The sequence below is a fragment of the Pan paniscus genome, chromosome 1, assembly GCF_029289425.2.
Source record: "Pan paniscus chromosome 1, NHGRI_mPanPan1-v2.0_pri, whole genome shotgun sequence".
Classification (NCBI taxonomy): Eukaryota; Metazoa; Chordata; class Mammalia; order Primates; family Hominidae; genus Pan; species Pan paniscus.
Window position 1 is genome coordinate 175,781,069 of NC_073249.2, and position 26,530 is coordinate 175,807,598.

General features: G+C 40.9%; 1 long non-coding RNA gene across 1 annotated transcript; it reads right to left on the reverse strand.

Annotated features, from left to right (window-relative positions):
• Positions 1-26,460, reverse strand: LOC134731132 (uncharacterized). Its single transcript, XR_010113248.1, has 4 exons — positions 26,214-26,460; positions 22,513-24,712; positions 22,081-22,218; positions 1-12,108 (listed from the first exon to the last, which is right to left on the reverse strand). It is a non-coding gene; the product is annotated as an uncharacterized LOC134731132 (long non-coding RNA).
• Positions 26,461-26,530: the final 70 nt, after the last annotated feature.

Here is a 26,530-nt window from a genome sequence, read left to right on the forward strand (position 1 = left end):
TTCAACATCCCTTCATGATACAAACTCTTCAACAAATTAGGCATAGAAGGAACATATCTCAATACAATAAAGTCCATATATTACAAAACCCACAGCTAACATCATATTGAATGGGGAAAAAGCTGAAAGCCTTTCCTATAAGAAATGCAATAAGACAAGGATGCTCACTTTCATCACTCTTATTCGGCGTAGTACTGGAAGTCCTAGCCACAACAATCAGGCAAGAGAAAGAATAAAGAGCATCCAAATTGGAAAGAGAAATTCAAACTGTCCCTCTTTGAAGATGACATGATCTTATATATAGAAAATCCTAAAAACTGAACCAAAAACTCTTAGAAGTGACAAACAAATTCAGTAAAGTTGCAGGATACAAAATCAACATACAAAAATCAGTAATGTTTCTATAGACCAATAACAAGCTAGTTGAAAAAGAAATACAGAAAGCAATCCCATTTCTAATAGCTACAAAAAATAAAATACCTAGGAATAAATTTAACCAAGGAGGTAAAAGATCTCTACAATGAGTACTATAAAACACTGATGAAAGAAATTGAAGAAGGCAAACAAATGGACACATCCCATGCCCATGGATCTAAAGAATTAATATTGTTGGCTGGGCACGGTGGCTCACACCTGTAATCCCAGCACTTTGGGAGGCAGAGGCAGGTGGATCAACTGAGGTCAGGAGTTCGAGATCAGCCTGACCAACATGGTGAAATCCCATCTCTACTAAAAATACAAAATTAGCCAGGCATGGTGGCGCATGCCTGTAATCCCAGCTACTTGGAGGCTGAGGCAGGAGAATCGCTTGAACATGGGAGGTGGAGGTTGCAGGGAGCTGAGATTGTGCCACTGCACTCCAGCCTGGGCAACAAGAGTGAAACTCCGTTAAAAAAAAAAAAAGAATTAATATTATTAAAATGACCATAATATCCAAAGCAATCTTTAGATTTAATGCAATCCCTATCAAAATACCAACGACGTTCTTCACAAATCCACAGTTGATTGGATTCATGGATGTGGAACCTGTGCATATAGAAAACTGACATATACCCTAAGGAAATGAAATCAGTATATCAAAGAGATGTTTACACTTCCATGTTCATTCCAGCATTATTCACAATTGTCACAATATGGGAACAACCTAACTGTCTATAAACAGATGAATGGATAAAGAAAATGTGGTATAATACACAATGAAATACTATTCAGCCTTTAAAAAGAAGGAAATCCTGTTATTTGTGACAACATAAATGAACCTGGTAGATACTATGTTAAGTGAAATAAGCCAGGCATAGAAAGACAAATACCACATGATCTTACTTATATAGAATCTTAAAAAGTTGAGCCGGTGCGGTGGCTCATGCTTGTAATCCCAGCACTTTGGGAGACTGAGGCAGGCAGATCACTTGAGGTCAGGAGTTCAAGACCAGCCTGGCCAACATGGTGAAACCTGGTCTCAACTAAAAATACAAAATTAGCTGGGCGTGGTGGGGCCTGCCTGTAATCCCGGCTACTTGGAGGCTGAGGTAGGAGAATAACTTGAACGCTGGAGGCAGAGGTTGCAGTGAGCCAACATTGCACCACTGCACTCCAGCCTGGAAGACAGGGTGAGACTCTGTCTCAAAAAAAAGAAAAAAGTTGAAGTAATTGAAGTAGAGAGTAGAATGGTGGTGGAGGGCGAAGTGGTGGTGGAGAAATTATTTTTTCTCTTTTTCTCTTCTGTAGTGTAGAATGGTAGAATGGGGGCAGTGGTGTAAAAAAAAAAAAAAAAGAAAAAAAGAGGAAAAATAATTTAGATTTACTTCAGAGTATATCACCCTTAAATTGCCCACCAACTTAGGTCACTTTTTTAAGCTTTAGGTAATGAAGAGCTGAGGTAGACATCAGTTTATAACTGCTTAAAGAGGAGAAAATTACAGATATGCAAGATAGGAAGCATTTTTACACATGGAGGGGAAAAAAGCAAACTTGTTAAATTTATATCATTAAGACATCTGTGAAGTGACTGAGGTATGTTATGCTAGCAATAAAAAAATAAAAACTCCTGCTCAAATAGTTTCAATAGTTCCCTAAAGTTCAAATTTCTATCATAGGATTCTAGATCTTTTTATGAATAAAGAAAGCATACAAACAGAGTGCAAAGGCATTACTAATTCTTTATTGCTAGCCGGCCACATGGTTTAAGGAATGAATGTAGGATCTGGAGATAGGATTTGAATTCAAGTCCTTGCTCCAATACTTAGCAGCATTGCTACTCTAGTTACTAAATTAGATTTTGCCTCAACTTGTCTTTCGAACTCTATCTCCCAATGCGTTTGCTTGCCATACATATACATATTTTTTTTCTTTTCACACCAGAATACTCATCACTTCCTAAATATGCACCAGGTTTTCCATCTTTAGTCATCGTTTACCTAGTTCCATACTTCTGGAATGCTTTTCACTCAACTTTTTTACTTGTTGGAAGCTTACCTACTTTTTAAAAGTTTAGTATAAATGCCACCTTGTCTCTGAAGCCATCTCAGATTTCACCAGATGGAATTAATTCTCCTCCCTCCCCCCCCCTTTTTTTTTTGAGATGGAGTCTCGCTCTGTCGCCCAGGCTGGAGTGCAGTGGTGCCATCTCGGCTCACCGCAGCCTCCGCCTCCTGGCGGAGATTCAAGCAATTCTCTGCCTCAACCTCCTGAGTAGCTGGGATTACAGGCGCCCACCACCACACCCAGCTAATTTTTTGTATTTTGAGTAAGACAGGATCTCACTATCTTGACCAGGTTGGTCTTGACCCCTGACCTTGTGATCCACCCACCTCAGGCCCCCAAAGTACTGGGATTACAGGTGTGAGCCACCACGCCTGGCCTCTCCTTCACCTTTCTTACCTCTGTTTGCAGTTTATCTATAGCACCATCAGCCTATTTCACGAATATATCTGCCTTACAAAATCACATGAAGTCAGAAACGGAACCTGAAAGAGACTGACAGCCCAAGGGGCAGTTTGGTCACTTTAGTTCTCCCTTAATTTCAATACGTCTCTACTCAAGCCATCCCAAATACAGTTTAAAGATTGTGTGCTTGCTATTGTCAATTTCAAGACAAATCTCCTAACTCTCACTTCCAATGAGAATGCACATTCCTTAAGCTCCTTTTTAAGGAAATGCAGGACCTCTTACAGCTAAGAGGTTGTCTTTCCCACTAGATAGTAAACTCTTTTCGGAGCTATGTTTTCATATTTCTCAGAGTGCCCTGACTACATTCCCTATTTGCTGCATTGAAGGAAAAACAAAAATCCCTCAAGAATCAGGAGAAACATAGCAAGACCCCATCTCTACAAAAATAAAAGTCAGGTGTGGTGGCGTACACCTGCAGTCCTAGCTACTTGGGAGACTGAAGTGGGAAGATTGCTTGAGCCCAGGAGTTTGAGGATACAGTGAGCTATGCACTCTAGCCTGGGTGACAGAGTGAGAACTTGTCTCAAAAGAAAGAAAGAGAGAAAGAGAGAGAAAGAGAGAGACAGAGAGAGAGAGAAAAGGAAGGAAGGAAGGAAGGAAGGGAGAGAGAGAGAAGGAAAGGAAAGGGGAAGGGAGGGGAGGCAAAGGGAAGGGATGGGACGGGACGAGACAAGACAAGACAAGTCAGGAGGAGGCAACTGAGCATGCATGTGCTAAGGCTAATTTAACAAAGGGTCAGTAGAAACAGATGCTTTTTTAGCATTAAAAGATCTAAAACTTAGCCTAGTAAGAAGAATATGAATGTAGTGCACATGTCAGATGAGAGCTATTGATACAAGATGAATTTTCACAGTGAGAGATGTCTAGATGTCTGATTTTTTTTTTATATCCAGAGTAACCAAAAACAAACAAAAGAGAAAATGGGAAGAAAAAGCTTGGAGTTACTCCTCTCCATCCAGCAGAGAAAATAGGCAAAAGAAATGATAATGATGAAGTGCCACCGCATGACTAAGGCATGATTTTCTAGGCATACCTGTTAGAGGAAAGGCTACAACCTGAAATAGAGGAGAAGAGGGCAGATTGCGGGTGTTTTGGAGTATGGAAGAAGTGACAAAAGAGTTCAAATGTGCCAGGCACAGGGAAAAGAGAGAAGAAGATATTCTAAGGAAGAGAAAGTTCTCTGTAGGATATTTTTCAACAGTAGAGGAAATGCCCAAGAAAAGCGATGTGGTCCTAAACACATGATTTGTGCACAACGAGCTGGATTGGGGATACCATGGCCAACTTTTCTTTTCCTTTCTGTTTTTTTGTTTCTTTGCTTTTGTTGTTGTTGTTGTTGTTGTCGTTGTTTGAGACAGGGTCTCACTCTATTGCTGAGGCTGAAGTACAGTAGCACAATCATAGCTCACTGTGCAGCCTTGAAGCTGAGACTACAGGCACACACTGCCACACCTGCATGCCCAACTTTTCATCTCTCCTGAAAGTTCTGCATGATTTAAATTTTACCATCGTAAAACTGGAGTACAGAATTAATTGAACTTTATTTGAGTTTCCTTGTTTGTTCAATCAGAAGAGAGGGGAACATTTTTACTCCCTTTTCTGATTAGTGTAAGGCATCTGAGATACATTTGGAGTAGGTGACAGGGAAAAAAATAGAAAATCTCTCTTGGAACTTATCTCACTGTTAAACATATTTTATTTCTTTGAGTCTTCTTTTTTTCTTCCCAAAAGGCATTGAAGCCTTAGATAAAGAGCCTAGTACTATGATTACATAGTCATCATTCAAAACTAAAGATAGAACATATTTCATTTTTCTTAAACTGATTATCTAGAACAGACTCTAAATATAAACGAGAGTACAGATACTGAGGCATTACCACTTACCTATTATATAGAGACAGGACAGTCTGTATAAACATGAGATCTGGAGTAATAAGAGACTTGATTTCAATTTCTGCTATGGTCTAGGGGATTTTGGATGAGGCATTCACTTCTCTGAATTTTGATTAAAGTGAAAAAGATTTCTGGCCGGGCGCGGTGGCTCACGCCTGTAATCCCAGCACTTTGGGAGGCCGAGGCAGGCTGATCATGAGGTCAGGAGATCCAGGCCATCCTGACTAACACGGTGAAACCCCGTCTCTACTAAAACACACACACACAAAAATAGCCAAGCATGATGGCGGGCGCCTGTAGTCCCAGCTACTCGCGAGGCTGAGGCAGGAGAATGGCGTGAACCCGGGAGGCGGAGCTTGCAGTGACTGAGTTTGTGCCACTGCACTCCAGCCTGGGCGACAGAGCGAGACTCGGTCTCACAAAAAAAAGAAAAGAAAAGAAAAGAAAGATTTCTGTGAGAAAGTTAAATGAGACAATTTATGCAAAACTAGCAAAAACATCGTATTATATAAATATATAACATTTCAGGCCAGGCATGGTTGCTCACGCCTGTAATCTCAGTGCTTTGGGAGGCTGAGGTGAGAGAATCACTTGAGCCCAGGAGTTTGAGACCAGCCTGGGCAACATAGCGAGACCCTTTCTCTACAGAAATAATAATAATAAAAAAAAACTTACCTAAGCATGGTAGTGTGCGCCTGGTAGTCCTAGCTACTCGGGAGGCTGAGGCAGAATTGCTTGAGCCCAGGAGTTTGATGCTGAAGTGAGGTATGATCACACCACTGCACCCCAGCCTAGGTTACAGAGTCTCTAAAAAAAAAAAAAAAAAAAAAAAAAATACACACACACACACGCAGGGTAAGTAGGATGAAGTCTAATCTAACACATATTAGACTTCATCCTACTTAACCTGAAAAAATAATCCATTTAATCATACTTACATGGTTAAAGAGGAAATTGTTAGTACCCTTGTGGTGGGAACTACATTAATGTTGTGAAAGAGAAATAATTATAAATATTCCACAATTAATTTCAAGTGTTTTCAACAAAGAAATAATCTGTTGCTAGAAAGAGGACTTGTTAAAACCTCACTATGCGATTCCCTTTCACTCTGCTTACATAAACTGTTATTTCAAGGAGCCCCTGTTAAGTACAATACGTCACACGTATAACTGATAGAAGTTTTGAGAAGAGGGGAAAAGTACTTGGATCCTTAATTTCTTGTTCAAGATATGTATAAAAGTCACAGGTGTCCATATTCCTTTTGACAGTTCTTTTATGTTAGAAATAGGGAAATAATGTCTTCAGAAGCATTTCTCTAGTAACCTAGGATATATTTCAATGCAATGACATTAGCCTAAATAATGAAAATTGAAGAACCGGTTAACCGTCAAAAGTATAATCTATGAAATTCTTGGACAACTATATAGCCTATAGACTGCTTTTTCAAATCTCAGAAATAACATTTAAAAATACTAATAATGTGTACTCATACAGAGGAAAAGCATTGTGATCTCAAGTTTACCTACAGTTATTGTGACAGTTTGATCATCTATGGTGCACGTCTTTCTTTTATTTAAGGTACTTGAAGCAGCAGGCTTATGAAAGTTCAATTTTAATGATGAGTAATCCATCTCACTAAGGAATATATAAAATTAACTATTAGTTTTCCTATTTGTCTTGTTTATCTGGCATAAGACTTCCTGGCCTTCAAGTTTTAAATCCATGAGAAGAAAATTATACTTTACATTTGTGAAAAATGTTCCTGTGTTTTCCCCTGATGCTACTATTCTGTAGTTAAAATATACACACACATATATATGTATTTATTTATTTACAGTAAGACAAGTTTTTTGGTTTTAAATACATTTGAAGTTGTTAGGAGACTGTCATGAATTTTTAAATAAATGTAATGGTTCTTTTTTGTGTTTTTCCCTGATGCTACTATTCTGCAGTTTAAAAATATATATATACGTATATTTACAATAAGACAGTTTTTTAAGTTTTTAGTAATATATTCAACTTGTTAAGAGACTGCCATGAATTTCTAAATAAATCTAATAGCTTTTTGATACATTTGCATTATTTGAATGTGATTTAATAACTCAAATGTGACATTGACTAATACCTTGAATATTCTTGTTGTATTACAATCAAATCTATATTTTCTGTAACTTGACTCTTTTGAACTTTGGTTGTTTTTTGTCAACAGAAGTTAGGAAGACTAGGGACTTTGACTTCCTTTTTTGGGTGAATTTTGGTTGGTAAATGATATTTCTGTAAACACTTGCCAAGTGTCTCTACCATTTATTAAACCATGTAAAGACCATAAACCTCCATGACATGCTTTAAATAAAACATTGCGGGACTTTTGTCCCTATATTTTCCTATTTAACACATAGAATAGTTTTGAAGGCAGTTGTTTAAACAGGTCATATGATTTTCATGTTCTGAAACTCTAATTATCTTTGAGTTAAGAAATGTTAACAATCTACTAGAGACATAATATCTATTTTTTGTTTTTAGTTTGAAGTGATTGTTTTTGTCATTCCGAAGAGAGTTAGTTAAATTTAATACTAAGATGCTTACTAAACCTTTTTTTATTTCCATGAGCATTTCTCAATGCATTTACCAACCATGTGTCAGATCGTACTGTTAATATTTATTAAAGTATGTTGGATTAGGTATTCTTTTCAACTGTTTTCTCTTTTTTTTGGTTAATTTAAAATTTTCTTTTAATACATAATTTGATATCTCTATGTTTCTTCAAGTTTATAATTCCCAGCAATATCACTTTTTCTGTTAAGGTAGCATTAAGTGTTTTTTTCTTGTTGATTTTTTATAGATATTTTTATCTTGCTGACATTTTCTTCTGTTTGCTTTATAAAATGATTTTTAAATGTTTCCAAATAAAAGGTTTTTTTTTTGCCAGTTCTTACCTTTATTTTGTGTTCAAACTCTTAGTTTGAATATCCATAAAATCATTTTCCTCCCATAAATTAAATTCTTTGAAGTATAGCCTGCTCTGAATTTTAAAATGGTAGCTGTCCAAAATAAGTAGTTTAGTTTAGCACTCACATTGATTCTCTTTTATTTGATCTGAAAAGCATAATAAAATACAACCATAATATAACAAAACAAGTGTTTTAAGTCACGTTATTTAATATTAAATTATTAATATTTGTGATTATAATTATTTTGTAAAACTCTAAGAAATGATTTAAAAAATAACATTGGAAAAAATCTGCTGAATAATACAGTAATAAAATTGACTATGAAATGAAGCTGCCTTATGAAAATTTGATTCTATTAGCTTAATTTGGGAAAGTAATCAAAACCATATCATCTATTAAATGAAAGTAACGATAGTATTTACCTTACTATGGATTGTGAGGATTAAGTAAGATAATGCACACAAAGTGCTCAGTATAGTACCCAGTACTCTAAAAACTTAATAAATGCTAACTGTGATCACTCTCCCCCTATTTTCCATGCTGTCCTCCACCCTCCCCCACCTCAGTCCCAAACTGCTTTGCCTCTGAAATTTCAACTTTTATATTCCATTCTTTGATGATAATACGCTTCTCTCTGATTATTATTTCAGTTTTTACTACCTTAATTCCACTATAATTTTAGTGCATTGAGATTCCCATACACTTGACTTTTCCCTTCCCACACCCCCAATTTATAACCACTCTTTGGCTTTACTTCCAGCCCTACCTCTTTCCCTATGCAGCACAAAACCCCATGGTCCCCAAATTTAATAGCACTCCCTTGGGTTTTGTTAATCCTAATGGTGTATCTATCACTCGTCGGATCTGAAGCCAGAAAAACCCTGGGTTCAAATTATGGTTCTATTATTTACGAGCTGTGAGAACTGAGCAAGATGTTTAGCCTCTCTTGGTATATGTATAATGATGATTGTTAGAGTTAAAATGCAATAATGTATACAGAGCATTTACCACAGGGGCTGGCATATATTAGACCTTCAAGCTAATGTTCTTTTTTAAACTACACAAACAACTGATGATTACATATTCTTAGTAAAACATTCACACAACTCAAAAATACACGCAGTTAAAAGGTAAGTATTCCTTCATCTTGATCTCCCCTCTCGAAACTACACACACACACACACACACACACACACACTCACACTTCTCTCTCCACAGATAACCACTGTTAACAGTCTGATCTGTATTCTTCTGGACTAAATTCTACTTATTCATTGACCCTATGCTTAGGTACCATCTCTTAGGTACCATCTCCTCCTGAAGTTTTCTCTGATTCTCATAGACAGGATCAGTTAACTCCTCCTATTTGCTTCTTACCTTTGTCAGAGTACCATAATGTATTTATGTTTAATTTTTGCTTTATATCGAGCCTGAATTATGAATACCCTGAGAGTGAGGGCTTTTTTTTTTTTTCTTTTGAGACAGGGTTTCACCATGTTTCCCAGCCTGGTCTCCTGATCTCAAACAATCTGCCTGCCTTATCCCAAAGTGCTGGGATTACAGGCAGGAAACACTGTGACTGGCTGTGACTGGCAGGGGACTTTCTTTTTAATCTTTGTATTCCTTGGTTTGTTGAAGTGTTTCATACATTTTTGTTGAAGGATAAATTACACTGTCTTCATTCTTTTCATGGTCTAGTGGGGATGCATAAATAATTCTAGGGGGAAAAAGCAGGGTGTTAAGGAATCAGGTTAGAAACATATTCCAGGTAAAGTAATAGTTAAGAATCCTAATGGGTGTGAATAGAAGTAGACTGCAGAAAACAGGAATGTGTGCCACAAATAGAGTGGCACCACAATCGAATATTAATGTATGCCAAAAAATTTAAAAAGAAGTGCCTATTATATACACATTATATTAACACATTTAAATAATTTTTTAGTATTTTTATGGGCCAGAGACTTAACATCATTCTATGAGATGGGTAATTATTATCTCCAGTTTACACAGAAACAAAGTGAATGAATACGGACATAATCAATACCCTGCCCACATCCTCTTGCCCACCATTAAGGCCACCTGCAGCTTCAATGGGAGTTCCCATGCATCTCATGCCAATGGCTTCAAATCTCAACTACTTATCTTTCTGGCAGCAAGAGCATGCTGCTCAAGGGAAGGCTGCCAAGGGAAGTACCAGAGAATTACATTCCCAGGAGTAACCCTCAACCACTGAGAGAAGGGAATTGGTATATCTCAGTTTTCTTGCCCCTCAGTGGAATAATTCTGAGTTCTGTTTTATATAGTCTTTCAGAGGGTCTCCAGTAGAATTGAGTTCCAGTTGCCCTCAGTAGAAACCTTATTTTTTGACACAATTTTTATTGGCTTTCCTCTCTTACCAGTCTCACTTCCTTACCATGCTTCCCAAATAAAGTTCTCTGTATCCTAATTCTTGTCTTAGGGCCATAGTTGTGCCGGAGCCCAATTTAAGACAAATAAATTGCTTAAAGTGATACACAGCAAATAAATAGCTTAGATTCATGTGTCCACACAGCCTACACTCCATTATATTTATACTACCTTTTAACTTGTTTTGAACATTCTTTTTCCAATTCATTAGGCATGTTACATTGGCTGGCAATTATATTCATATGTTGCATAAACTCAGAGGGTGGGACTATAGAAATTCAAAAGTGAAATACTAACTTTGAACACACATCACTTTTGACAGTGAATAAGATGGATCCCATTTTGAAAAACATTTGATGGATTATACTAACAGAAAATATATTCAAGCTGAATTGGTTGCTTTTATCATGTTCTGTGCTTATGTTTCATATGTTAAGTTTCAGCAAATCTTAATTTTGGAATAAGTTAGCCTTGATATTACTTTTTACCCCTAGTACATTTCATTACCATTACCCTGCAAAAATGAGGTCATCCCTAAAGGACAGGATCCTGACTTCTACCTTAATTAGCATGTGGTGGGAAATAAGTTTCTTTCCAGAAAGTGTTCAGATATAAGGAAGTGGGGAATGAGGATTATGTCATTATTCCAAAGACCATTTTGGAAGGGCGAGAATAAGGCAACTTTTCTTAGTTTTAGACTTAACACTTTCTCCTTTTAAAAAGATTTGAGCCTTTCCCTTACAATCAGTACAAGGGATCCTTTATTGCAAGCCGCAGGCGTCAACTACAGCACAGACTCTTCAAGTGACTCTAGATCAGAGAGAGGAATGCCATTGACTCCAAATCCCCAAAGCCCAGTGGATGCCAAGGAATGGGAGCAAGAGAAAACGAGTGAAAATTGGTGCCATGTTGCTAACTCAGACCTGCAAATAGGAGACTCCACGTAGGCCACCAACCCCCATAGGAGCAAAAAGAGCGGGGGCCATTTTTCCCCCCAGTACGTTCGAAGCTTGCTGGGTGGCAGTAATGGAGAGTGAGGACTGAGGACGAGTGAGGAGTGGGAAGACCAACCAGGCCAACTCATGAGCCTAGAGGTGACGGGCGTGCCCAGAGCTTTCGCAACTGGGCGGTGCCTCTGCTACTGGCTGGAAGCCAGAGCCTCGCGCCCGAAACCAGGCCAGGCCTGGAAGCCAGAGTCTCTGGAAAGCCGGGACTTGAAGGCAGGAAGCCTGGGGCTCGGGAGTCAGAAGCTGTCGCCTCTTTTGGAATGGTTAGCTGAAGTTGGCGCCAGGCTCTGGTTGGATGTAACTTGACGGAAGGGGGACCAAGCCCTCCACTGTGCTCCCAGCGGTCTCCTTCACGTCAATTGCCACAGTCACAGATCCAGACTCAGGTTTTTTTTTAAGGTAACCTGTTTCCGCAGCTCGCCAAACCCGGTGGTGTGTGAAGTCTTCGTCTTGGAGAATTTCGCCTTTGCCCTTCCTTCTAGGCAGTGGCTACAGTGAAGAGCTTTAGGCTGAGTTTCCCCAGAACACACTGTAGTTGAGTCACTTACTACTAGCATTTAATTAAGCAGCATGTAGTAGATTTATATGTGCATCCAAGTCGTGAAACAAAGGTCAAACAGTTTGACTTTGCATATTAACTTTGGCATAGTAATTTAATTTTTTTCAACCAACATGTGATACTAAGAGTCTTTGTGCCAAATCCCAAGGAAATGAAACATAGTTCTTGGTCTCAGGGAGCACCCAAATTAGGTAAGAATGCTCAATTCAAGCACAGGAATACTTCTTCATAGGTGTTAAATTCAATGAGCATTTATTAAGCATCCATGAGTATTAAGCTCTGTGGTAGTTATTGGACATAGGAAGTTGAATCATTCTTCGTCCTAGTGCTCTGCGCTCACAGTCTTGGTGGGGGAAAGGGAAAGAGCAGAAAACGATTACCTTTAAAGGTACAAGACAAACACTGATAAATGCCACTACCCAGATTTAAACAATCGAAAGTACGGGAGACAGAGAACTGAGTTATATGTGTAGAGGGAATTGGAAAGGCTTTGTAGAGGAGGTAACATGAGTGAGCTGGCCGTGGAAGGAGAGGTTATGTTTATAAGTAGAGTTCTGGCTTAAGTACTTTCTAACAGACCTTACTTGAGGGCTTTGCTCCATTTTTATCTTTTATTTTCTCTGGCTGTCTAGTCTACTTTGCCATCCACCAACCCGCCCTTTATCTGTTTTCTTGGAACTAGCCTAGGCTAAGTTATCACATTTACAAAGGATAATTACCTTTTATTTAAAAAACTTATTTCTGCAGGGACAGTATTTGTGAAGAAAGAATTTTCATTTTTTAGAATTTGTTTTAGCCAAGTCAACAAAGCAAGGTTCCTGTAGCCCATCTGTTAGAACACAAAAATAGCCTCACTGTGTAGAAACAGATGTTTAAAATGGTATTCATTAAAATGGATTCCACCTGTAATAGAAAACAGACAGTGTATGCAAAAGGAATGTTGTAAGCTGGCAGTACTCGCTATCACTTTCCATTCTGTTAGGAATGTATATTTCTGGGTAAAATCTTCCTAATAGGAATATGCTTCTGGTTTTAGTGTCTAGTGATAGGGTTATTAGTCATATTGAAACACAATTACCCTAGACTCCTTAGGAGGATAGAAGTCATGGGAAAAAATACCTCTAGAGTGAGTGTCTTCTTACCAATGAACAAAGTTATCTTTGATAGAAAAGTCATGACTACCCTATATTAGTGACAGAAATTAACATTTACCAATTACCTTCTGTGTCAGGTGCTTTGTTGTTCACTTTTAGAAGAATCCCATAATGGAGATATTATCCTTATTCTACAGGTGAGGAATTTGAGAATGTGCAATAAATTAAATAACTTGCCCAAAGTCACAGCTAGATTAGAATCCAAGACTCACATTCCTAAGCCAATGTGCTCTTTCCACTATTTTGTTGCCAAATGCCAGGAGTTCGGCCTAGGTCTTATTGCTCTCCATATAGAAAGCCAATCACTGAGAAAAGGAATATTGCCCAGGAAGGAAAGCTTTATTGCAGATGGCATCAACCTAATAATTAAATCTGTCTCTCCTTAACTGGCTAAAATTATGGGCTTATATAACAGGGAAGGAAAACAGGAGGGACAAGGAAGAGGAGTTGGTCAACAAGGAGCAGGTGCCTCTCATTGTTCAGGTGTGGTGATCTGGAAAGCCTCAGCTCCCTGCTACCATCTGGGAGGCCTGATGGTGGTTTCCTGAGAAAGAAACTCAGATAAGACAAATGTAAATTTATCAAGCTTAGTTTTATGGGAAAATTGGGCTGGTTTTAATTTCACATTGATTTTGCAACAGTGGAGGCACAAAGAGTCACCTACACTTTCAGGTGGAGTATTTGGGATGCAAATCCAGATCTATCTGATTCCAAAGCTCAAACCTGTGTCCCTCTTCTGTATATTTTTGGTCTTTGCCTCTAGTTCATTTAGCCCCATTTATGTCATAGAGGAAAAGCAGACACCATCTAGTGGAACAGGGTTCTAAATTATAATTAGCAAGCCCAGGCTAGCATTTATAACTGTAAGCAGCTCAGAAAAACATTATGCAAACTGGTGAAAATACATGAGCCATTTTTAATGGATATCAAGGGGAGATTACTTCTTATTACTTCTTAAATCGTAGTCTTTCATTCATTGATCCAACAAATAATTGTTGATTTCTTACTTTGTGTGAGGCATAGGAGTAATCAGACAAAAGTTCCTTCTTCATGGAGTTTGCACCCTGATTGGAGATGCAGGCAATAAGATAAATATAAATAATTTGTTTATTTTTCCTTGCAAAAGATAAATATAAATCAGAAAAATATCTTGCACATTAGTTGGTGTTGAATAGAAAAATAATAGGGGCTGGGTGCGGTGGCTTACACCTGTAATCCCAGCACTTTGGGAGGCTGAGGCTGGCGGATAATGAGGTCGGGAGATCGAGACCATCCTGGCCAACATGGTGAAACCCCATCTCTACTAAAAATACAAAAATTAGCTGGGTGTGGTGGCGTGTGCCTGTAGTCCCAGCTACTTGGGAGGCTGAGGCAGGAGAATCACTTGAACCCGGGAGGCAGAGTTTGCAGTGGGCTGAGATCATGCCACAGCACTCTAGCCTGGCGACACAGCAAGACTCCATCTAAAAAAAAAAAAAAAAAAAGAAACAGAAAAAGAAAGTAGGGACCAGGCATGGGGGCTCATGCCTGTAATCCCAGCACTTTGGGAGGCCGAGGTGGGTGGATCACTTGAGGTCAGGAGTTTGAAACCAGCCTGGCCAACATGGAGAAACCCTGTCTTTACTAAAAATACAAAAAATTAGCCAGGCATTACGCGCCTGTAATCTCAGCTACTCGGAAGGCTGAGGCAGGAGAATCGCTTGAACCCAGGAGGCGGAGGTTGCAATGAGGTGAGATTGTGCCACCGCACTCCAGCCTGGGCAACAGAGTGAAATTCCATCTCAAAAGAAAAAAAAGAAAGAAAGAAAAAGAAAAAAAGAAAGAAAAGAAAGTAGGGAATGGGGGTAGGCAGGCTATGGTGGGGACTGTTGCAATCTTCCCTGTGGCCAGGGAGGACAGTATCTAAGAAGCCAAGCAGAGATTTGTAGGAAATGTATTCCAATGGATGAAATATCAAGTGCAGACTTGACATAGGTGTGGCAGGAACCGAATATGGGAGGCATAGATATTAAGGTAAGGTTGGAATGATAATGAAAGGAGATTCAGATCATGAAGGGTCTTGTGGGTTGTCATAAGGACTTTGACTTTTACTCTGAGTGAGATGGAAACTATTGAAGAATATTGAAATAATGAGTGACCTCATCTGCCTTCTATTTTAACACGATAAGTTTGGCTGCTGTGTTGGGAATACAATGGTGGAAGAAGCATAGACACCAATTAGGAGGGTATTGCAGTGAGTAATCCAAGTGAAGGATCCCCAACAAGACCTTGGAGAAAGGGATAAAGCTGAGGTCAGGGTAATTATTCCCCTGGATTTCTTCTTACAAGGTCACCTGGTTGTATCTCTTGACAAAAGGCTATTCCTCTCAAGATAGCTAAATTTACAAAATTATTCCTTTTCAAATTATAACCTCCCTTTCCTTGTCTCTTTGGGCCTAGGGGTGGTGGCATCTTGGCTACTACAGGTATTGAGCTTGGCATGATTGAACTATCCCTAGAGGTTTGCCTACACCTGTATCTTGTAGGTAGCTCCCATAATTCCCACATGTTGTGGCAGGGACCCCGGTGGGAGCTGACTGAATTTTGGGGGTGGGTCTTTCCTGCACTGCTCTTGTGATAGTGAATGAGTCTCACTAGATCTGATGGTTTTAAAAATGGGAATTTTCCTGCACAAGCTCTCTTTGCCTGCTGCCATCCACATGAGACGGGACTTGCCTCTTCTTGCCTTCCACCATGATTGTGAGGCTCCCCCAGCCACGTGGGACTGTAAGTCCAATTAAACCTCTTTATTTTGTAAATTGATCAGTCTTGGGTATGTCTTTATCAGCAGTATGAAAACTGACTAATACAGTAAATTGGTACCGAGAGAGGGGTATGGCTGAAAAGATACCTGAAAATGTGGAAGCGACTTTGGAACTGGGTAACTGGCAGAGATTGGAACAGTTTGGAGGGCTCAGAAGAAGACAGGAAAATGTGGGAAAGTTTGGAACTTTTTGAATGGCTTTGCCCCAAATGCGGATAGTGATATGGACAATAAGGTCCAGGCTGAGGTGGTCTCAGATAGAGATGAGGAACTTGTTGGGAAATGGAGCAAAGGTGACTCTTGTTATGTTTTAGCAAAGAGACTGGTGGCATTTTGCCCATGTCCTAGAGACTTGTGGAACTTTGAACTTGAGAGAGATGATTTAGGATATCTGGTGGAAGAAATTTCTAAGCAGCAAAGCATTCAAAAGGTGACTTGGGTGCTGTTAAAAGCATTCAGTTTTAAAAGGGAAACAGCATAAATGTCTGAAAAATTTGCAGCCTGACAATGTCATAGAAAAGAAAATCCCATTTTCTGAGGAGAAATTTAAGCCAGCTACAGAAATTTGCATAAGTAGTGAGGAGACAAATGTTAATCCCCAAAACAATGGGGAAAATGTATGCAGGGCATGTCAGAGGTCTTCATGGCAGCCCCTCCCATGGTAGGCCTGGACGCTTAGAAGGAAAAAGTGGTTTCGTGGACCAGGCCCAGGGTCCCCGAGCTGTGTGCACCCTAGGGACTTGGTGCCCTGTGTCCCAGCCACTCCAGCTATGGCTGAAAGTGGCCAATGTAGGGCTTGGGTTGTGGCTTCAGATGGTGCAAGTCCCAAGCCTTGGCAGCTTCCACATGGTGTTGAGCCTGCAGGTACACAGAAGTCAAGAATTGAAGTTTGGCAACCTCCACCTAGATTTCAGCAGCTATATGGAAACGCCTGGATGCCCAGGCAGAAGTTTGCTGCAGGGGTGGGGCTCTCATGGAGATCTTCTGCTAGGGCAGTGTGATAGGAAGCTGTGGGGTCAGAGCCCCCACACAAAGTCCCTACTGGGGTACTGCCTAGTGGAGCTGTGAGAAGAGGGCCACCATCCTCTAGACCCCAGAATGGTAGATCCACTGATGGCTTGCACCATGTGCCTGGAAAAGCTGCAGACACTCAATGCCAGCCCATGAAAGCTGGGCTGGGTGAGGCTGTACCCTGCAAAGCCACAGGGGCGGAGCTGCCTAAAACCATAGGAACCCACCTCTTGCATCAGCTTGACCTGGATGTGAGACATGGAGTCAAAGGAGATCATTTTAGAGCCTTAAGATTTGACTGCCCCACTGGATTTCAGACTTGCATGGGCCCCGTAGCCCCTTTGTTTTGGCCAATTTCTCCCATTTGGAACGGCTGTATTTACCCAATGCCTCTACTCCCATTGTATCTAGGAAGTAACTAACTTGCTTTTGATTTTGCAGGCTCATAGGCAGAAGAAACTTGCCTTGTCTCACATGAGACTTTGGACTGTGGACTTTTGAATTAATGCTGAAATGAGTTGAGACTTTGGGGGACTGTTGGAAAGGCATGATTGGTTTTGAAATGCGAAGATATGAGATTTGGGAGGGGCCAGGGGCAGAAGGATATGGTTTGGCTCTGTGTCCCCACTCAAATTTCATTTTGTAGCTCCCATAATTCCCATGCGTGTGGGAGGGACCCAGTGGGATATGATTGAATTATGGGGGTGGGTCTTTCCCGCACTGTTCTTTTGATGATGAATGAGTCTCACTAGACCTGATAGTTTTAAAAGTGGGAATTTCCCTCCACAAGCTCTGTTTGCCTGCTGCCATCCACATAAGACAGGACTTGATCCTCCTTGCTTTCCACCACGATTGTGAGGCTTCCCCAGCCATGTGGAACTGTAAGTCCAATTAAACCTCTTTATTTTGTAAATTGACCAGTCTCAGGTATGTCTTTATCAGCAGCATGAAAACAGATTAATACACTAGGATTAAATCAAAATGACACAGACCCAAACTTGAAGTGGTTCCCACTCCAGATATGAGATAAATTTAGCCCCAATAAGGATCATAATCACAATAGAGTGAAACTCATCAAATCCATGAGTTCATAATGATAGAAAAATTGCTCACAATTAGAAAATAATAGGAAACAAATGTGTTACCTTGAAAACCAATAAAGGGAAAGATCAAAAATTTATCCTGCCTTTCCCAAGCTGGGCACAGTGGCTCATGAATGTAATCCCAGCACTTTGGGAGGCCAAGGCAGCTGGATCACCTGAGGTCAGGAGTTCAAGACCAGCCTGGCCAACATGGTGAAACCACGTCACTATTAAAAATACAAAAATTAGCTGGGTGTGATGGCACGCACCTATAATCCTAGCAACTCAGGAGGCTGAGGCAGGAGAATCACTTGAACCTGGGAGGTGGAGGTTGCAGTGAGCTGAGACTATGCCACTACACTCCAGCCTGGGCGACAGAGCGAGACTCCATCACACACACACAAAAATTATCCTGCCTTTACTACATGAACTATACCATTGGATAACCAAATAATAGGTGAAGAGAAGCATCACTTTATTGAAGTATTTCAATAACGAAATAGAAATGTTAGCATTAGAAGGCTGGGTGCAGTGGCTCACGCCTATAATCTCAGCACTTTGGGAGGCCAAGGTGAGTGGATCAGTTGAGATCAGGAGTTCGAGACCAGCCTGACCAACCTGGTGAAACCCTGTCTCTACTAAAAATACAAAAACATTAGCTGGATGTGGTGGCACAGGCCTGTAGTCTCAGCTACTTGGGAGGCTGAGGCAGGAGAACTGCTTGAACCTGGGAGGCAGAGGTTGCAATGAACCAAGATCACACCACTGCATCTCAGCCTGGGTGACAGAGTGAGACTCTGTCTCAAAAAAAAGAAAAAAAGAAAGAAAAAGAAATGTTAGAATTAGGATACCACCACTTTGAAAGTCCCAGTAAATTAATGGCTATAAGTATTCAACAGCAATAATTGTTCACATCACAACCAGACATGATGTGCCTCTTAATGAAAGACCACAACACTATATTGTTTGGCCAAAGTGAATGACCCTGAGTCTGCTCAAACCTCTGGGTTTAGCTGTCAACTTGCAAGAAATAGAGGATTCAGAGAAACACAATGAATTGCATGCTCCTCTGACATAGTTTTAAGGGTGTCATTTTCTAATAATTCATTAAGCTACACATTTATATGTTACTCTTTATCTGTGTTTTATTTTACAGTAAAAAACAATAAACAAAATTTCCCACCATGCTTGGTAGGATTGCCTTTTCCTCCTTGGAAAGTCTCTCAGTTTTTGTTCTGTGTGTGTGTGTGTGTGTGTGTGTGTGTGTGTGTGTCTGTGTCCATGTATCTATCTATATACAGTTGACCCTTGAACACTATGGGGATTAGGGACACTGACCCCATGCAGTTGAAATCCACATATAACTTTTTTTTTTAAGAGACGGGGTCTCGCTCTGTCGCTGAGGAAACTAGAGTGCAGTGCATGATCACGGCTCACTGCAGCCTTGACCTCCCAGGCTCAAGTGATCCTCCTACGTCAGCCTCCCGAGTAGCTGGGATCACAGACGTATACCATCACACCTGGCTAATTTTTGTATTTTTTGTACAGATAGGGTCCAGCCATGTTGCCCAGGCTGGTCTTGAACTTCTGGACTCAAGCAATCTGCCCACCTCAGCCTCCCAAAGTGCTGGGATAATAGGCATGAGCCACTGTGCCTGGCCACATATAAGTTTTGACACTCTAAAAACTTAACCACTAGTAGCTTTTGACCTGATATGACACTCTAAAAACCACTAATAGCTTTTGACCTGAAGCCTTATCGATGACATAGTCAATTAACACGTATTTTGTGTTACATGTATTATATACTGTATAGTAATTAAGCAAGCTACAGAAAAGAAAATGTTATTAAGAAAATAATAAGGAAGATAAAAAGTATTCACTATTCATTAGGTGGAAGTGTATCGTTAGAAAGGTCTCTATCCTACTCACATTGGGTATGCTAAAGAGGTGGGGTTGGTCTTGTTGCAGGGATGGCAGAGGTGGAAGAAGATCTGTGTATAAGTGGATCTGCACAGCTCAAACCCATGTTGTTCAAGGCTTACATGCACACACACACACACACACACATATATACACACATGTATGTATGTATGTATGAATATTGGGCTGCCTATGGTGGTAATAACATTTGGGACAAACAAGAATGTGACTGAAGAACTTGAAATCTGGGGAATGAGATGTCCATATGGAGGCTTTGAAAAGCTTTGACATTTACCTGGAAATTCTGAAGGCTACTCACATACATAGGACTGTGGACATGCCTGAGCTATGGGCATGGTCAGAAAAGACTTGAGAAGGCCCTAAGCTCTTACCTCTGACTGACCTTGAGTCTGCACAAGGAGGAATTTACAGCTAAAGCAGAGATGTGAACTACCTGCCTGAGTGTTAAAGGTTTGCCACAATGTGCCCACAGGAACTCTTAGCAAAGCCTGGGAGACTTATGGAGACTTATTTGTTCTAGACATTTGAGGAAATTTCTGCAATTCTTAGCTGATGACTAAGCGAACTGAGCAGATACTTCAGTGACCACACTTGAAAAAGGATAGAGACTTTATAGAATTAGTCCAGGAAAGTTACTAAGAAACAGCAACAACAACAAACAAAACAAATAAACAACCAGCAATATTAATAAACCCTGGGACGGGAGAGAGTCTGATTTCCATAGTTGTTACATTATATTATGTAAAATGACTATTTTCAACAGGAAATTATGAGACTCAAAGTAGGGCCCATATATTGGAAAAAAAAAAGCAGTTAATAGAAACTGTCCCTCAGAAAGCCTTGATGCTAAACTTACAAGGCCAAGTTGTTAAATCAGCGATATTAAATGTTTGAAGAACTAAAGGAAACTATGTATAAAGAACCAAAGGAAAGTATGAAAATGATATAAAACTTAAGAGAGAATATCAATAAAGAGATAGACATTTAAATAATTTCTTTTTAAATAAAACAACCAAATAGAAATTCTAGAGTCAAAAAGTACTGAAACAAAAAAATTCACTAGAGGGTTTCAAGAGCATATTTGAAAAAGAATCAGTGAACCTGAAGATAAACCAATTGAGAAAATCTGGTCTGAGAAAGAGAAAGAAAAAAAGATTAACAAAGATGAAGAGAACCTTGCAGATCTATAGGATACCATCAAGCATGCCAATCTATGCATAATGGTAGTCTCAGAAGAGAGAAAAAGGAGCAAAAAATATGCTTGACAAAATAATGGCCAAAAACTGCCAGTGTTTGATGAAAAACATTAATCTATACATCAAAGAAACTGAACAGACTCCAAGTATAGTTGACCCTTGAACAACATGGGTTTGAGCTGTTCAGGTCCACTTATATGGAACTTTTACTCACCTCTGCCATCCCTGAGATGGCAAGACCAACCCCTCTTTTTCCTTCTCCTCTTTAGCCTACTCAATGTGAAAACAGAGGGGATGAATTCCTTTCTGATTACCCACTTAATGAATAGTAAATATATTTTCCTTATTATTTTCTTTTCTCTGGCTGGCTTAATGGTAAAAATACAGTATATGATACTTATAACATTAAAAAAAGTGTTAATCAGCTGTTTATGTTGTCAGTAACATTCTGGCCAATAGTAGACTATTGGTAGTTAAGTTTTTGGGAAGTCAAAAGTTGTATGTGGATTTTTTTTCTACCCTCTTCTCACAGGTATGTACATGTGGAAGTTTGACTAGTGGGGTCGGCACCCCAGCCCCTCATGTTGTTCAAGGTTTACTGTAGTATAAATGCAAAGAGATGCACACCTATACACAACATAACCAACTGGAAAACCAAGGGCACAGAGAGTATATTGAAAGCAGAAAGACAGAAGCAGCTCATCATCTCTGAGGTATTCTTGATAAGATTAACAGCCAAATTCTTTCCAGTAACTTTATGAATATAAACTATTATTATGAATATAGACTATCAGAATGATTCCAGCTCCATATAAAAATATTTACGGACCATGACAAAGTGGAATTTATTCCAGGAATACAGGCTCAGCATACATTATCATATATCATATTAATAGAATAATGGACAAAAGCCAAACAGTCATGTCATAGATATGAAAAAGCACTTGAGAAAATTCAACACACTTTAATGATTAAAAAAACAAACAAGAAACCTGGAATAGAAGGAAACTTCCTCAGCCTGATAAAGGGCATCTATGAAAACACACTGCTAATGTCACTTTGTGGTGAAAGGCTTGAAAAAATTATCCCATCTTAGTCTGTGTTACTATTAATATAAAAGCATACCTGAGGCTGGGTAATTCATGAAGAAAAGAGGTTCATTTGTCTCACGGTTCTGCAGGCTGCACAAGAATCATGGCATTGGCATCTGCTTCTAGTGAAGGCTCCAGGCTGATTCCACTTATGGCAGAAAGTGAAGAGGAGCTGGTATATGCATATCATATGGTGAGAGAGGAAACAAGAGAGAGACTAGAGGAGGTACCAGGCTTTTTTCAACAACCAGTTCTTGTGGGAACTAAAAGTAAGAACTCACTCTCGTGAGAATGGTACAGAGCTATTCATGAAGGATCCACCCCCACAACCCAAACACTCCTACCAGGCCCCATCTTTAACACTGGGGATCAGATTTCAACATGAGACTTGGCAGGGCCAAACAAATCATATTCAAACCATAGTACCACCTAAGATCAGGAATAAGACAAGGACGTTCACTCTTACCATTTATATTCAGTGTTGTACCAAGGGCTGCATACCCATCAGTCAGAATCCTTGTGTCATGGCATCCTCCAGGTGTCACTTTTCCAGTTGGAAACCTCTGTGGCCAGTGGTGCCTTTGCCAGAGTTTTGCTCAAGCCTGCTGGGCTTGTTCCACCCACTCGGCCTGGCAGGCTGCACTCAGCTCATGCTACTGGCCTGGCTCCCACACCTTCAAAGAATGATCCAGGCATGGAGAGGAGAGGGGTGCACAAGTAAGCAAGCATGGGGTCTGGCTGCTGCACATAGCCAAGCATTGGCTGCTGTGGTGGGGTGGGCAGTTCCAGGAGCCACCACAGGTGCTGGCTCTGTTCAAGCCTGTGGCTGGATCAGATGCACTATAAGTGGCTTCTGCTGTGGGCACTCACATCTGGACAAGGGGAACATGGTGGCACTTGGAAGCTCCAAGACACTAGAAACCACAGAGCCCCAAAGAGGGTGTCACAGCCCTGGCTGGGGGAGCCTGTGCATCTGGGCTCCCTGAAGGGCTGCAGCTCTTCTCTCCTTCTCATTGCCTGCAGTGTGACGAGTGGGGTGGAGGCAGGTGTTTTAGCTCTGTTTGTGTTATAGCTCTTTCAGTCCCACCATTCAACAGGTCCTGAATTTTTGTCCTGTATCCAGGAAGAATGAGGTATGCAGAAAACTGGAGGGTGAGCAAGGCAGAAAGGAACTTTCTTGAGCAAAAGAGTGACAGAACAGCTCTTGGGAGACCTGGAGTTGGTAGCTCCTTTCCACAGGCAGGTCATCCCAACTAGTTCAGCCCTCAGTGGAGAGGAGCCCCAGATTGGGTAGCTCCATTTCACAGGCAGGTCATCCTGACAAGTGTCCAGCTCTCTGGGGAGAGGAGACCTGGAGTGGGTAGCTCCTTTCCACAGGCAGTTAGTCCTGATGAGTGCATCCCTCAGCAGAGAGGAGACCAGAGTGGGCAGCTCCTACCTGCAGGCAGGTCATCCCAACAAGTGTCCAGCTCTCAGAAGAAAGGACACCTGGAGTGGATAGCTCCTTTCTGCAGGCAGGTAGTCCTGACGAGTGCAGCCCTCAGCAGAGAAGAGACCCAGAGAAGGTAGCTCCTAGCTGCAGGCAGGTTGTCCAGATGAGTGTCCAGCTCTCAGGGGAGAGGAAACCCAGAGTAGGTAGCTCCTTTCCACAGACAGGTTGTCCCAACAAGTGTTCAACTCTCAGCAGAAAGGAGACCCAGAGTGAGTAGCTCTTTTCCACAGGCAGGTCATACTGACAAGTAGAGGAGACCTGAAGTGGGTAGCTCCTTCCTGCAGCTGGTAGTCCTGACATCTGTATGAGTCTAGCTAGGTAACATAGTTTTTATGGGCTCAGAAAGGAGGAAGTGTGTTCTGATTGGCCCATGGGTGGCCATGGGCAGGCCTGGAAAAAGCACCATAAGTTCTCACTCCAGGCCGCAGACTCCACCTGGAGCTGACAGCCCAGCCCCCAGGCTTCATGCCATCCATAGCTTGAAGGTTGCGTTTCACTGGGAACCTGCCCCTTTCTGCCCAGGAGCCTGTCTGCCTCCTGTCACCATCAACATGTTGTCCACACCGCCCAGGCTGTTCATGCTGAGGTTTGCCTACAGGCCCACACTGAGCCACCCTCAGCACCCCCTTGGTCTCCCTCTTGTGCTCTTCAGTTCCCAAAGTCTGGATGGCCTGAGACAGCAGGGGGCTGGCATGTCAGCACTGCCCTGAGTGCGTGGGTACCCAGCTGGGTCACAACAGTGCCTGGGCTCTGCCACAACTTTGCTCTGCCCCAGAGTAGGGGCCAGGAGCAGGGAGAGGCCAGGCAGTGGGAGCAGGCACTTTCAAGCCTATGGGAACAAAGGGCTTCCGGGGCCCCTGAGACCTCAGGGATGCCTGGGTCCGTGGCTACAGCTGAGAAGCTGCAGCTGTGCCTGGGAGCATGTGGCTCCTGCTCCACTGACTTGTTAGGGGGTGGGGCTCCCACCTGTTCCCGGCCCCCGTGGGCTCAGCAGAGTGTGCAGCCCCAGTTGTGCTTCCCCTGCTGAAGCTGGCATCTTCACAGTGGCTACTCCAGACAGGCCACTGCTGCCATCACTTGCACCAACCTGTAGGTGACAGTCTTCCTCCATGAAGCCAGTTCATATACTCTAGAATTTACTCCTCCATGAAATATGCAAAGAAACAGCCCAAGGCTACAAGAAATACACACACACGAAATCAAAGAAACAGGACACCACCAAAGGAACACAATAATTTTCCAATAACCAACCCCAAAGAAATGGATATCTACAAATTGCCTTCCAAACAATTAGAAATAATTGTTTTTAAAGAAGTTCAGCATGCAATAGGAGAACACAGTTGGACAACTCAGTGAAAACAGAAAAAGAGTCTACGGCCATACCACCTCGAACATGTCTGATTTCATCTGAAAACAGAGAAAGAATACATGAACAATACAAGAAGTTCAACAGGAAGATAGAACTTATAAAAAAGAACCAGGCTGGGAGTGGTGGCTCACACCTGTAATCCTAGCACTTTGGGAGGCCAAGGTGGGCGGATTGCCTGAGCTCAGGAGTTTGAGACCAGCCTGGGCAACACAGTGAAACCCCATATCTACTAAAATACAAAAAATTAGCTGGGCATGGTGGTGTGCACCTGTAATCCCAGCTACTCAGGAGACTGAGACAGGAGAATCACTTGAACCTGGGAGGCGGAGGTTGCAGTGAGCTGAGGTCTTGCCACTGCACTCCAGCCTGGGTGACAGAATGAGACTCCAACTCAAAAAAAGAAAAAAAAAAAAGAAAAAGAAAGAAATTCTGGAACCAAAAAACCTAATGACTGATATTAAAAACACAATAGAGAACTTCAAAAATAGACTTTATTGAGCAGAAGAAAGAATTTGTGCCCTTGAAGACAGGTTATTTGAAATTATCCAGTCAGAGGAGAAAAAAGAATGAAAAAGAGTGAAGAAAATTTATAGGACTTATGGGACACCATCAAGCAAACCAATATGTGCATAATGAGAGTACTAGAAGAAGAAAAGCAAGAGAAAGAGGTAAAAAGCTTTTTTAAAGAAATGATGGGTTAGGTGCAGTGGCTCATGCCTATAATCCCAGCACTTTGGGAGGTCGAGGCAGGTGGATCACCTGAGGTCAGGAGTTAAAGACCAGCTTGGCCAACATGGTGAAACCTTGTCTCTACTTAAACTACAAAAATTAGCCAGGTGTGGTGGCAGGTGCCTGTAATTCCAGCTACTCGGGAGGCTGAGGCAGGAGAATGACTTGAACTTGGGAGGCAGACGTTGCAATGAACTGAGATTGTGCCACTGTACTCCAGCCTGGGTGACAGAGCAAGACTCCTTCTCAAAAAATTATAATAATAATAATGATAATAAAATAAAATAAAGAAGTAATGGCTGAAAACTTCTCAAATTTTGAGAGGGAAATGGATATCCAGATTCATGAAGCTTACAGGTTTTCAAAGAGGATCAATTCAAGACTATACCAAGGTACATTTTAATCAAATTGTCTAAAATAAAGGACACTGAAAGAATTTTAAAGCTGCAAGAGAAAAGTAATGCATCACATATAGGGAATCACCATAAGACTATCAGTGGCTTTCTCATCAGAAACCTTGCATGCCAGAAGAGAATGGGATGATATATTGAAAGAACTGGAAAAAAAAACTACTTACCGTGAATCTACATCTGGCAAGATTATCCTTTAAAAATGAAGGGGAGATGAATTCTTCCTTAGACAAACAAAAACAAAGGGAGTCTGTCACTACTAGCCCAGCTGTAAAAGAAATGTTTAAAAGAGTTATTTCTTCAAATTGAAATGAAAACACACTAAATAGTATAATGAAAACATATAAAAGCATAAATAGTATGAGTAAAGGAAAATATATGGACAAATATAGATTAATGTAAAACTATAATGGTGGGGCCTAACTTACTTTTAACCCTAATATAAAAATTAAAAGATAAAAATTTGTCAAAGGATACACAATAT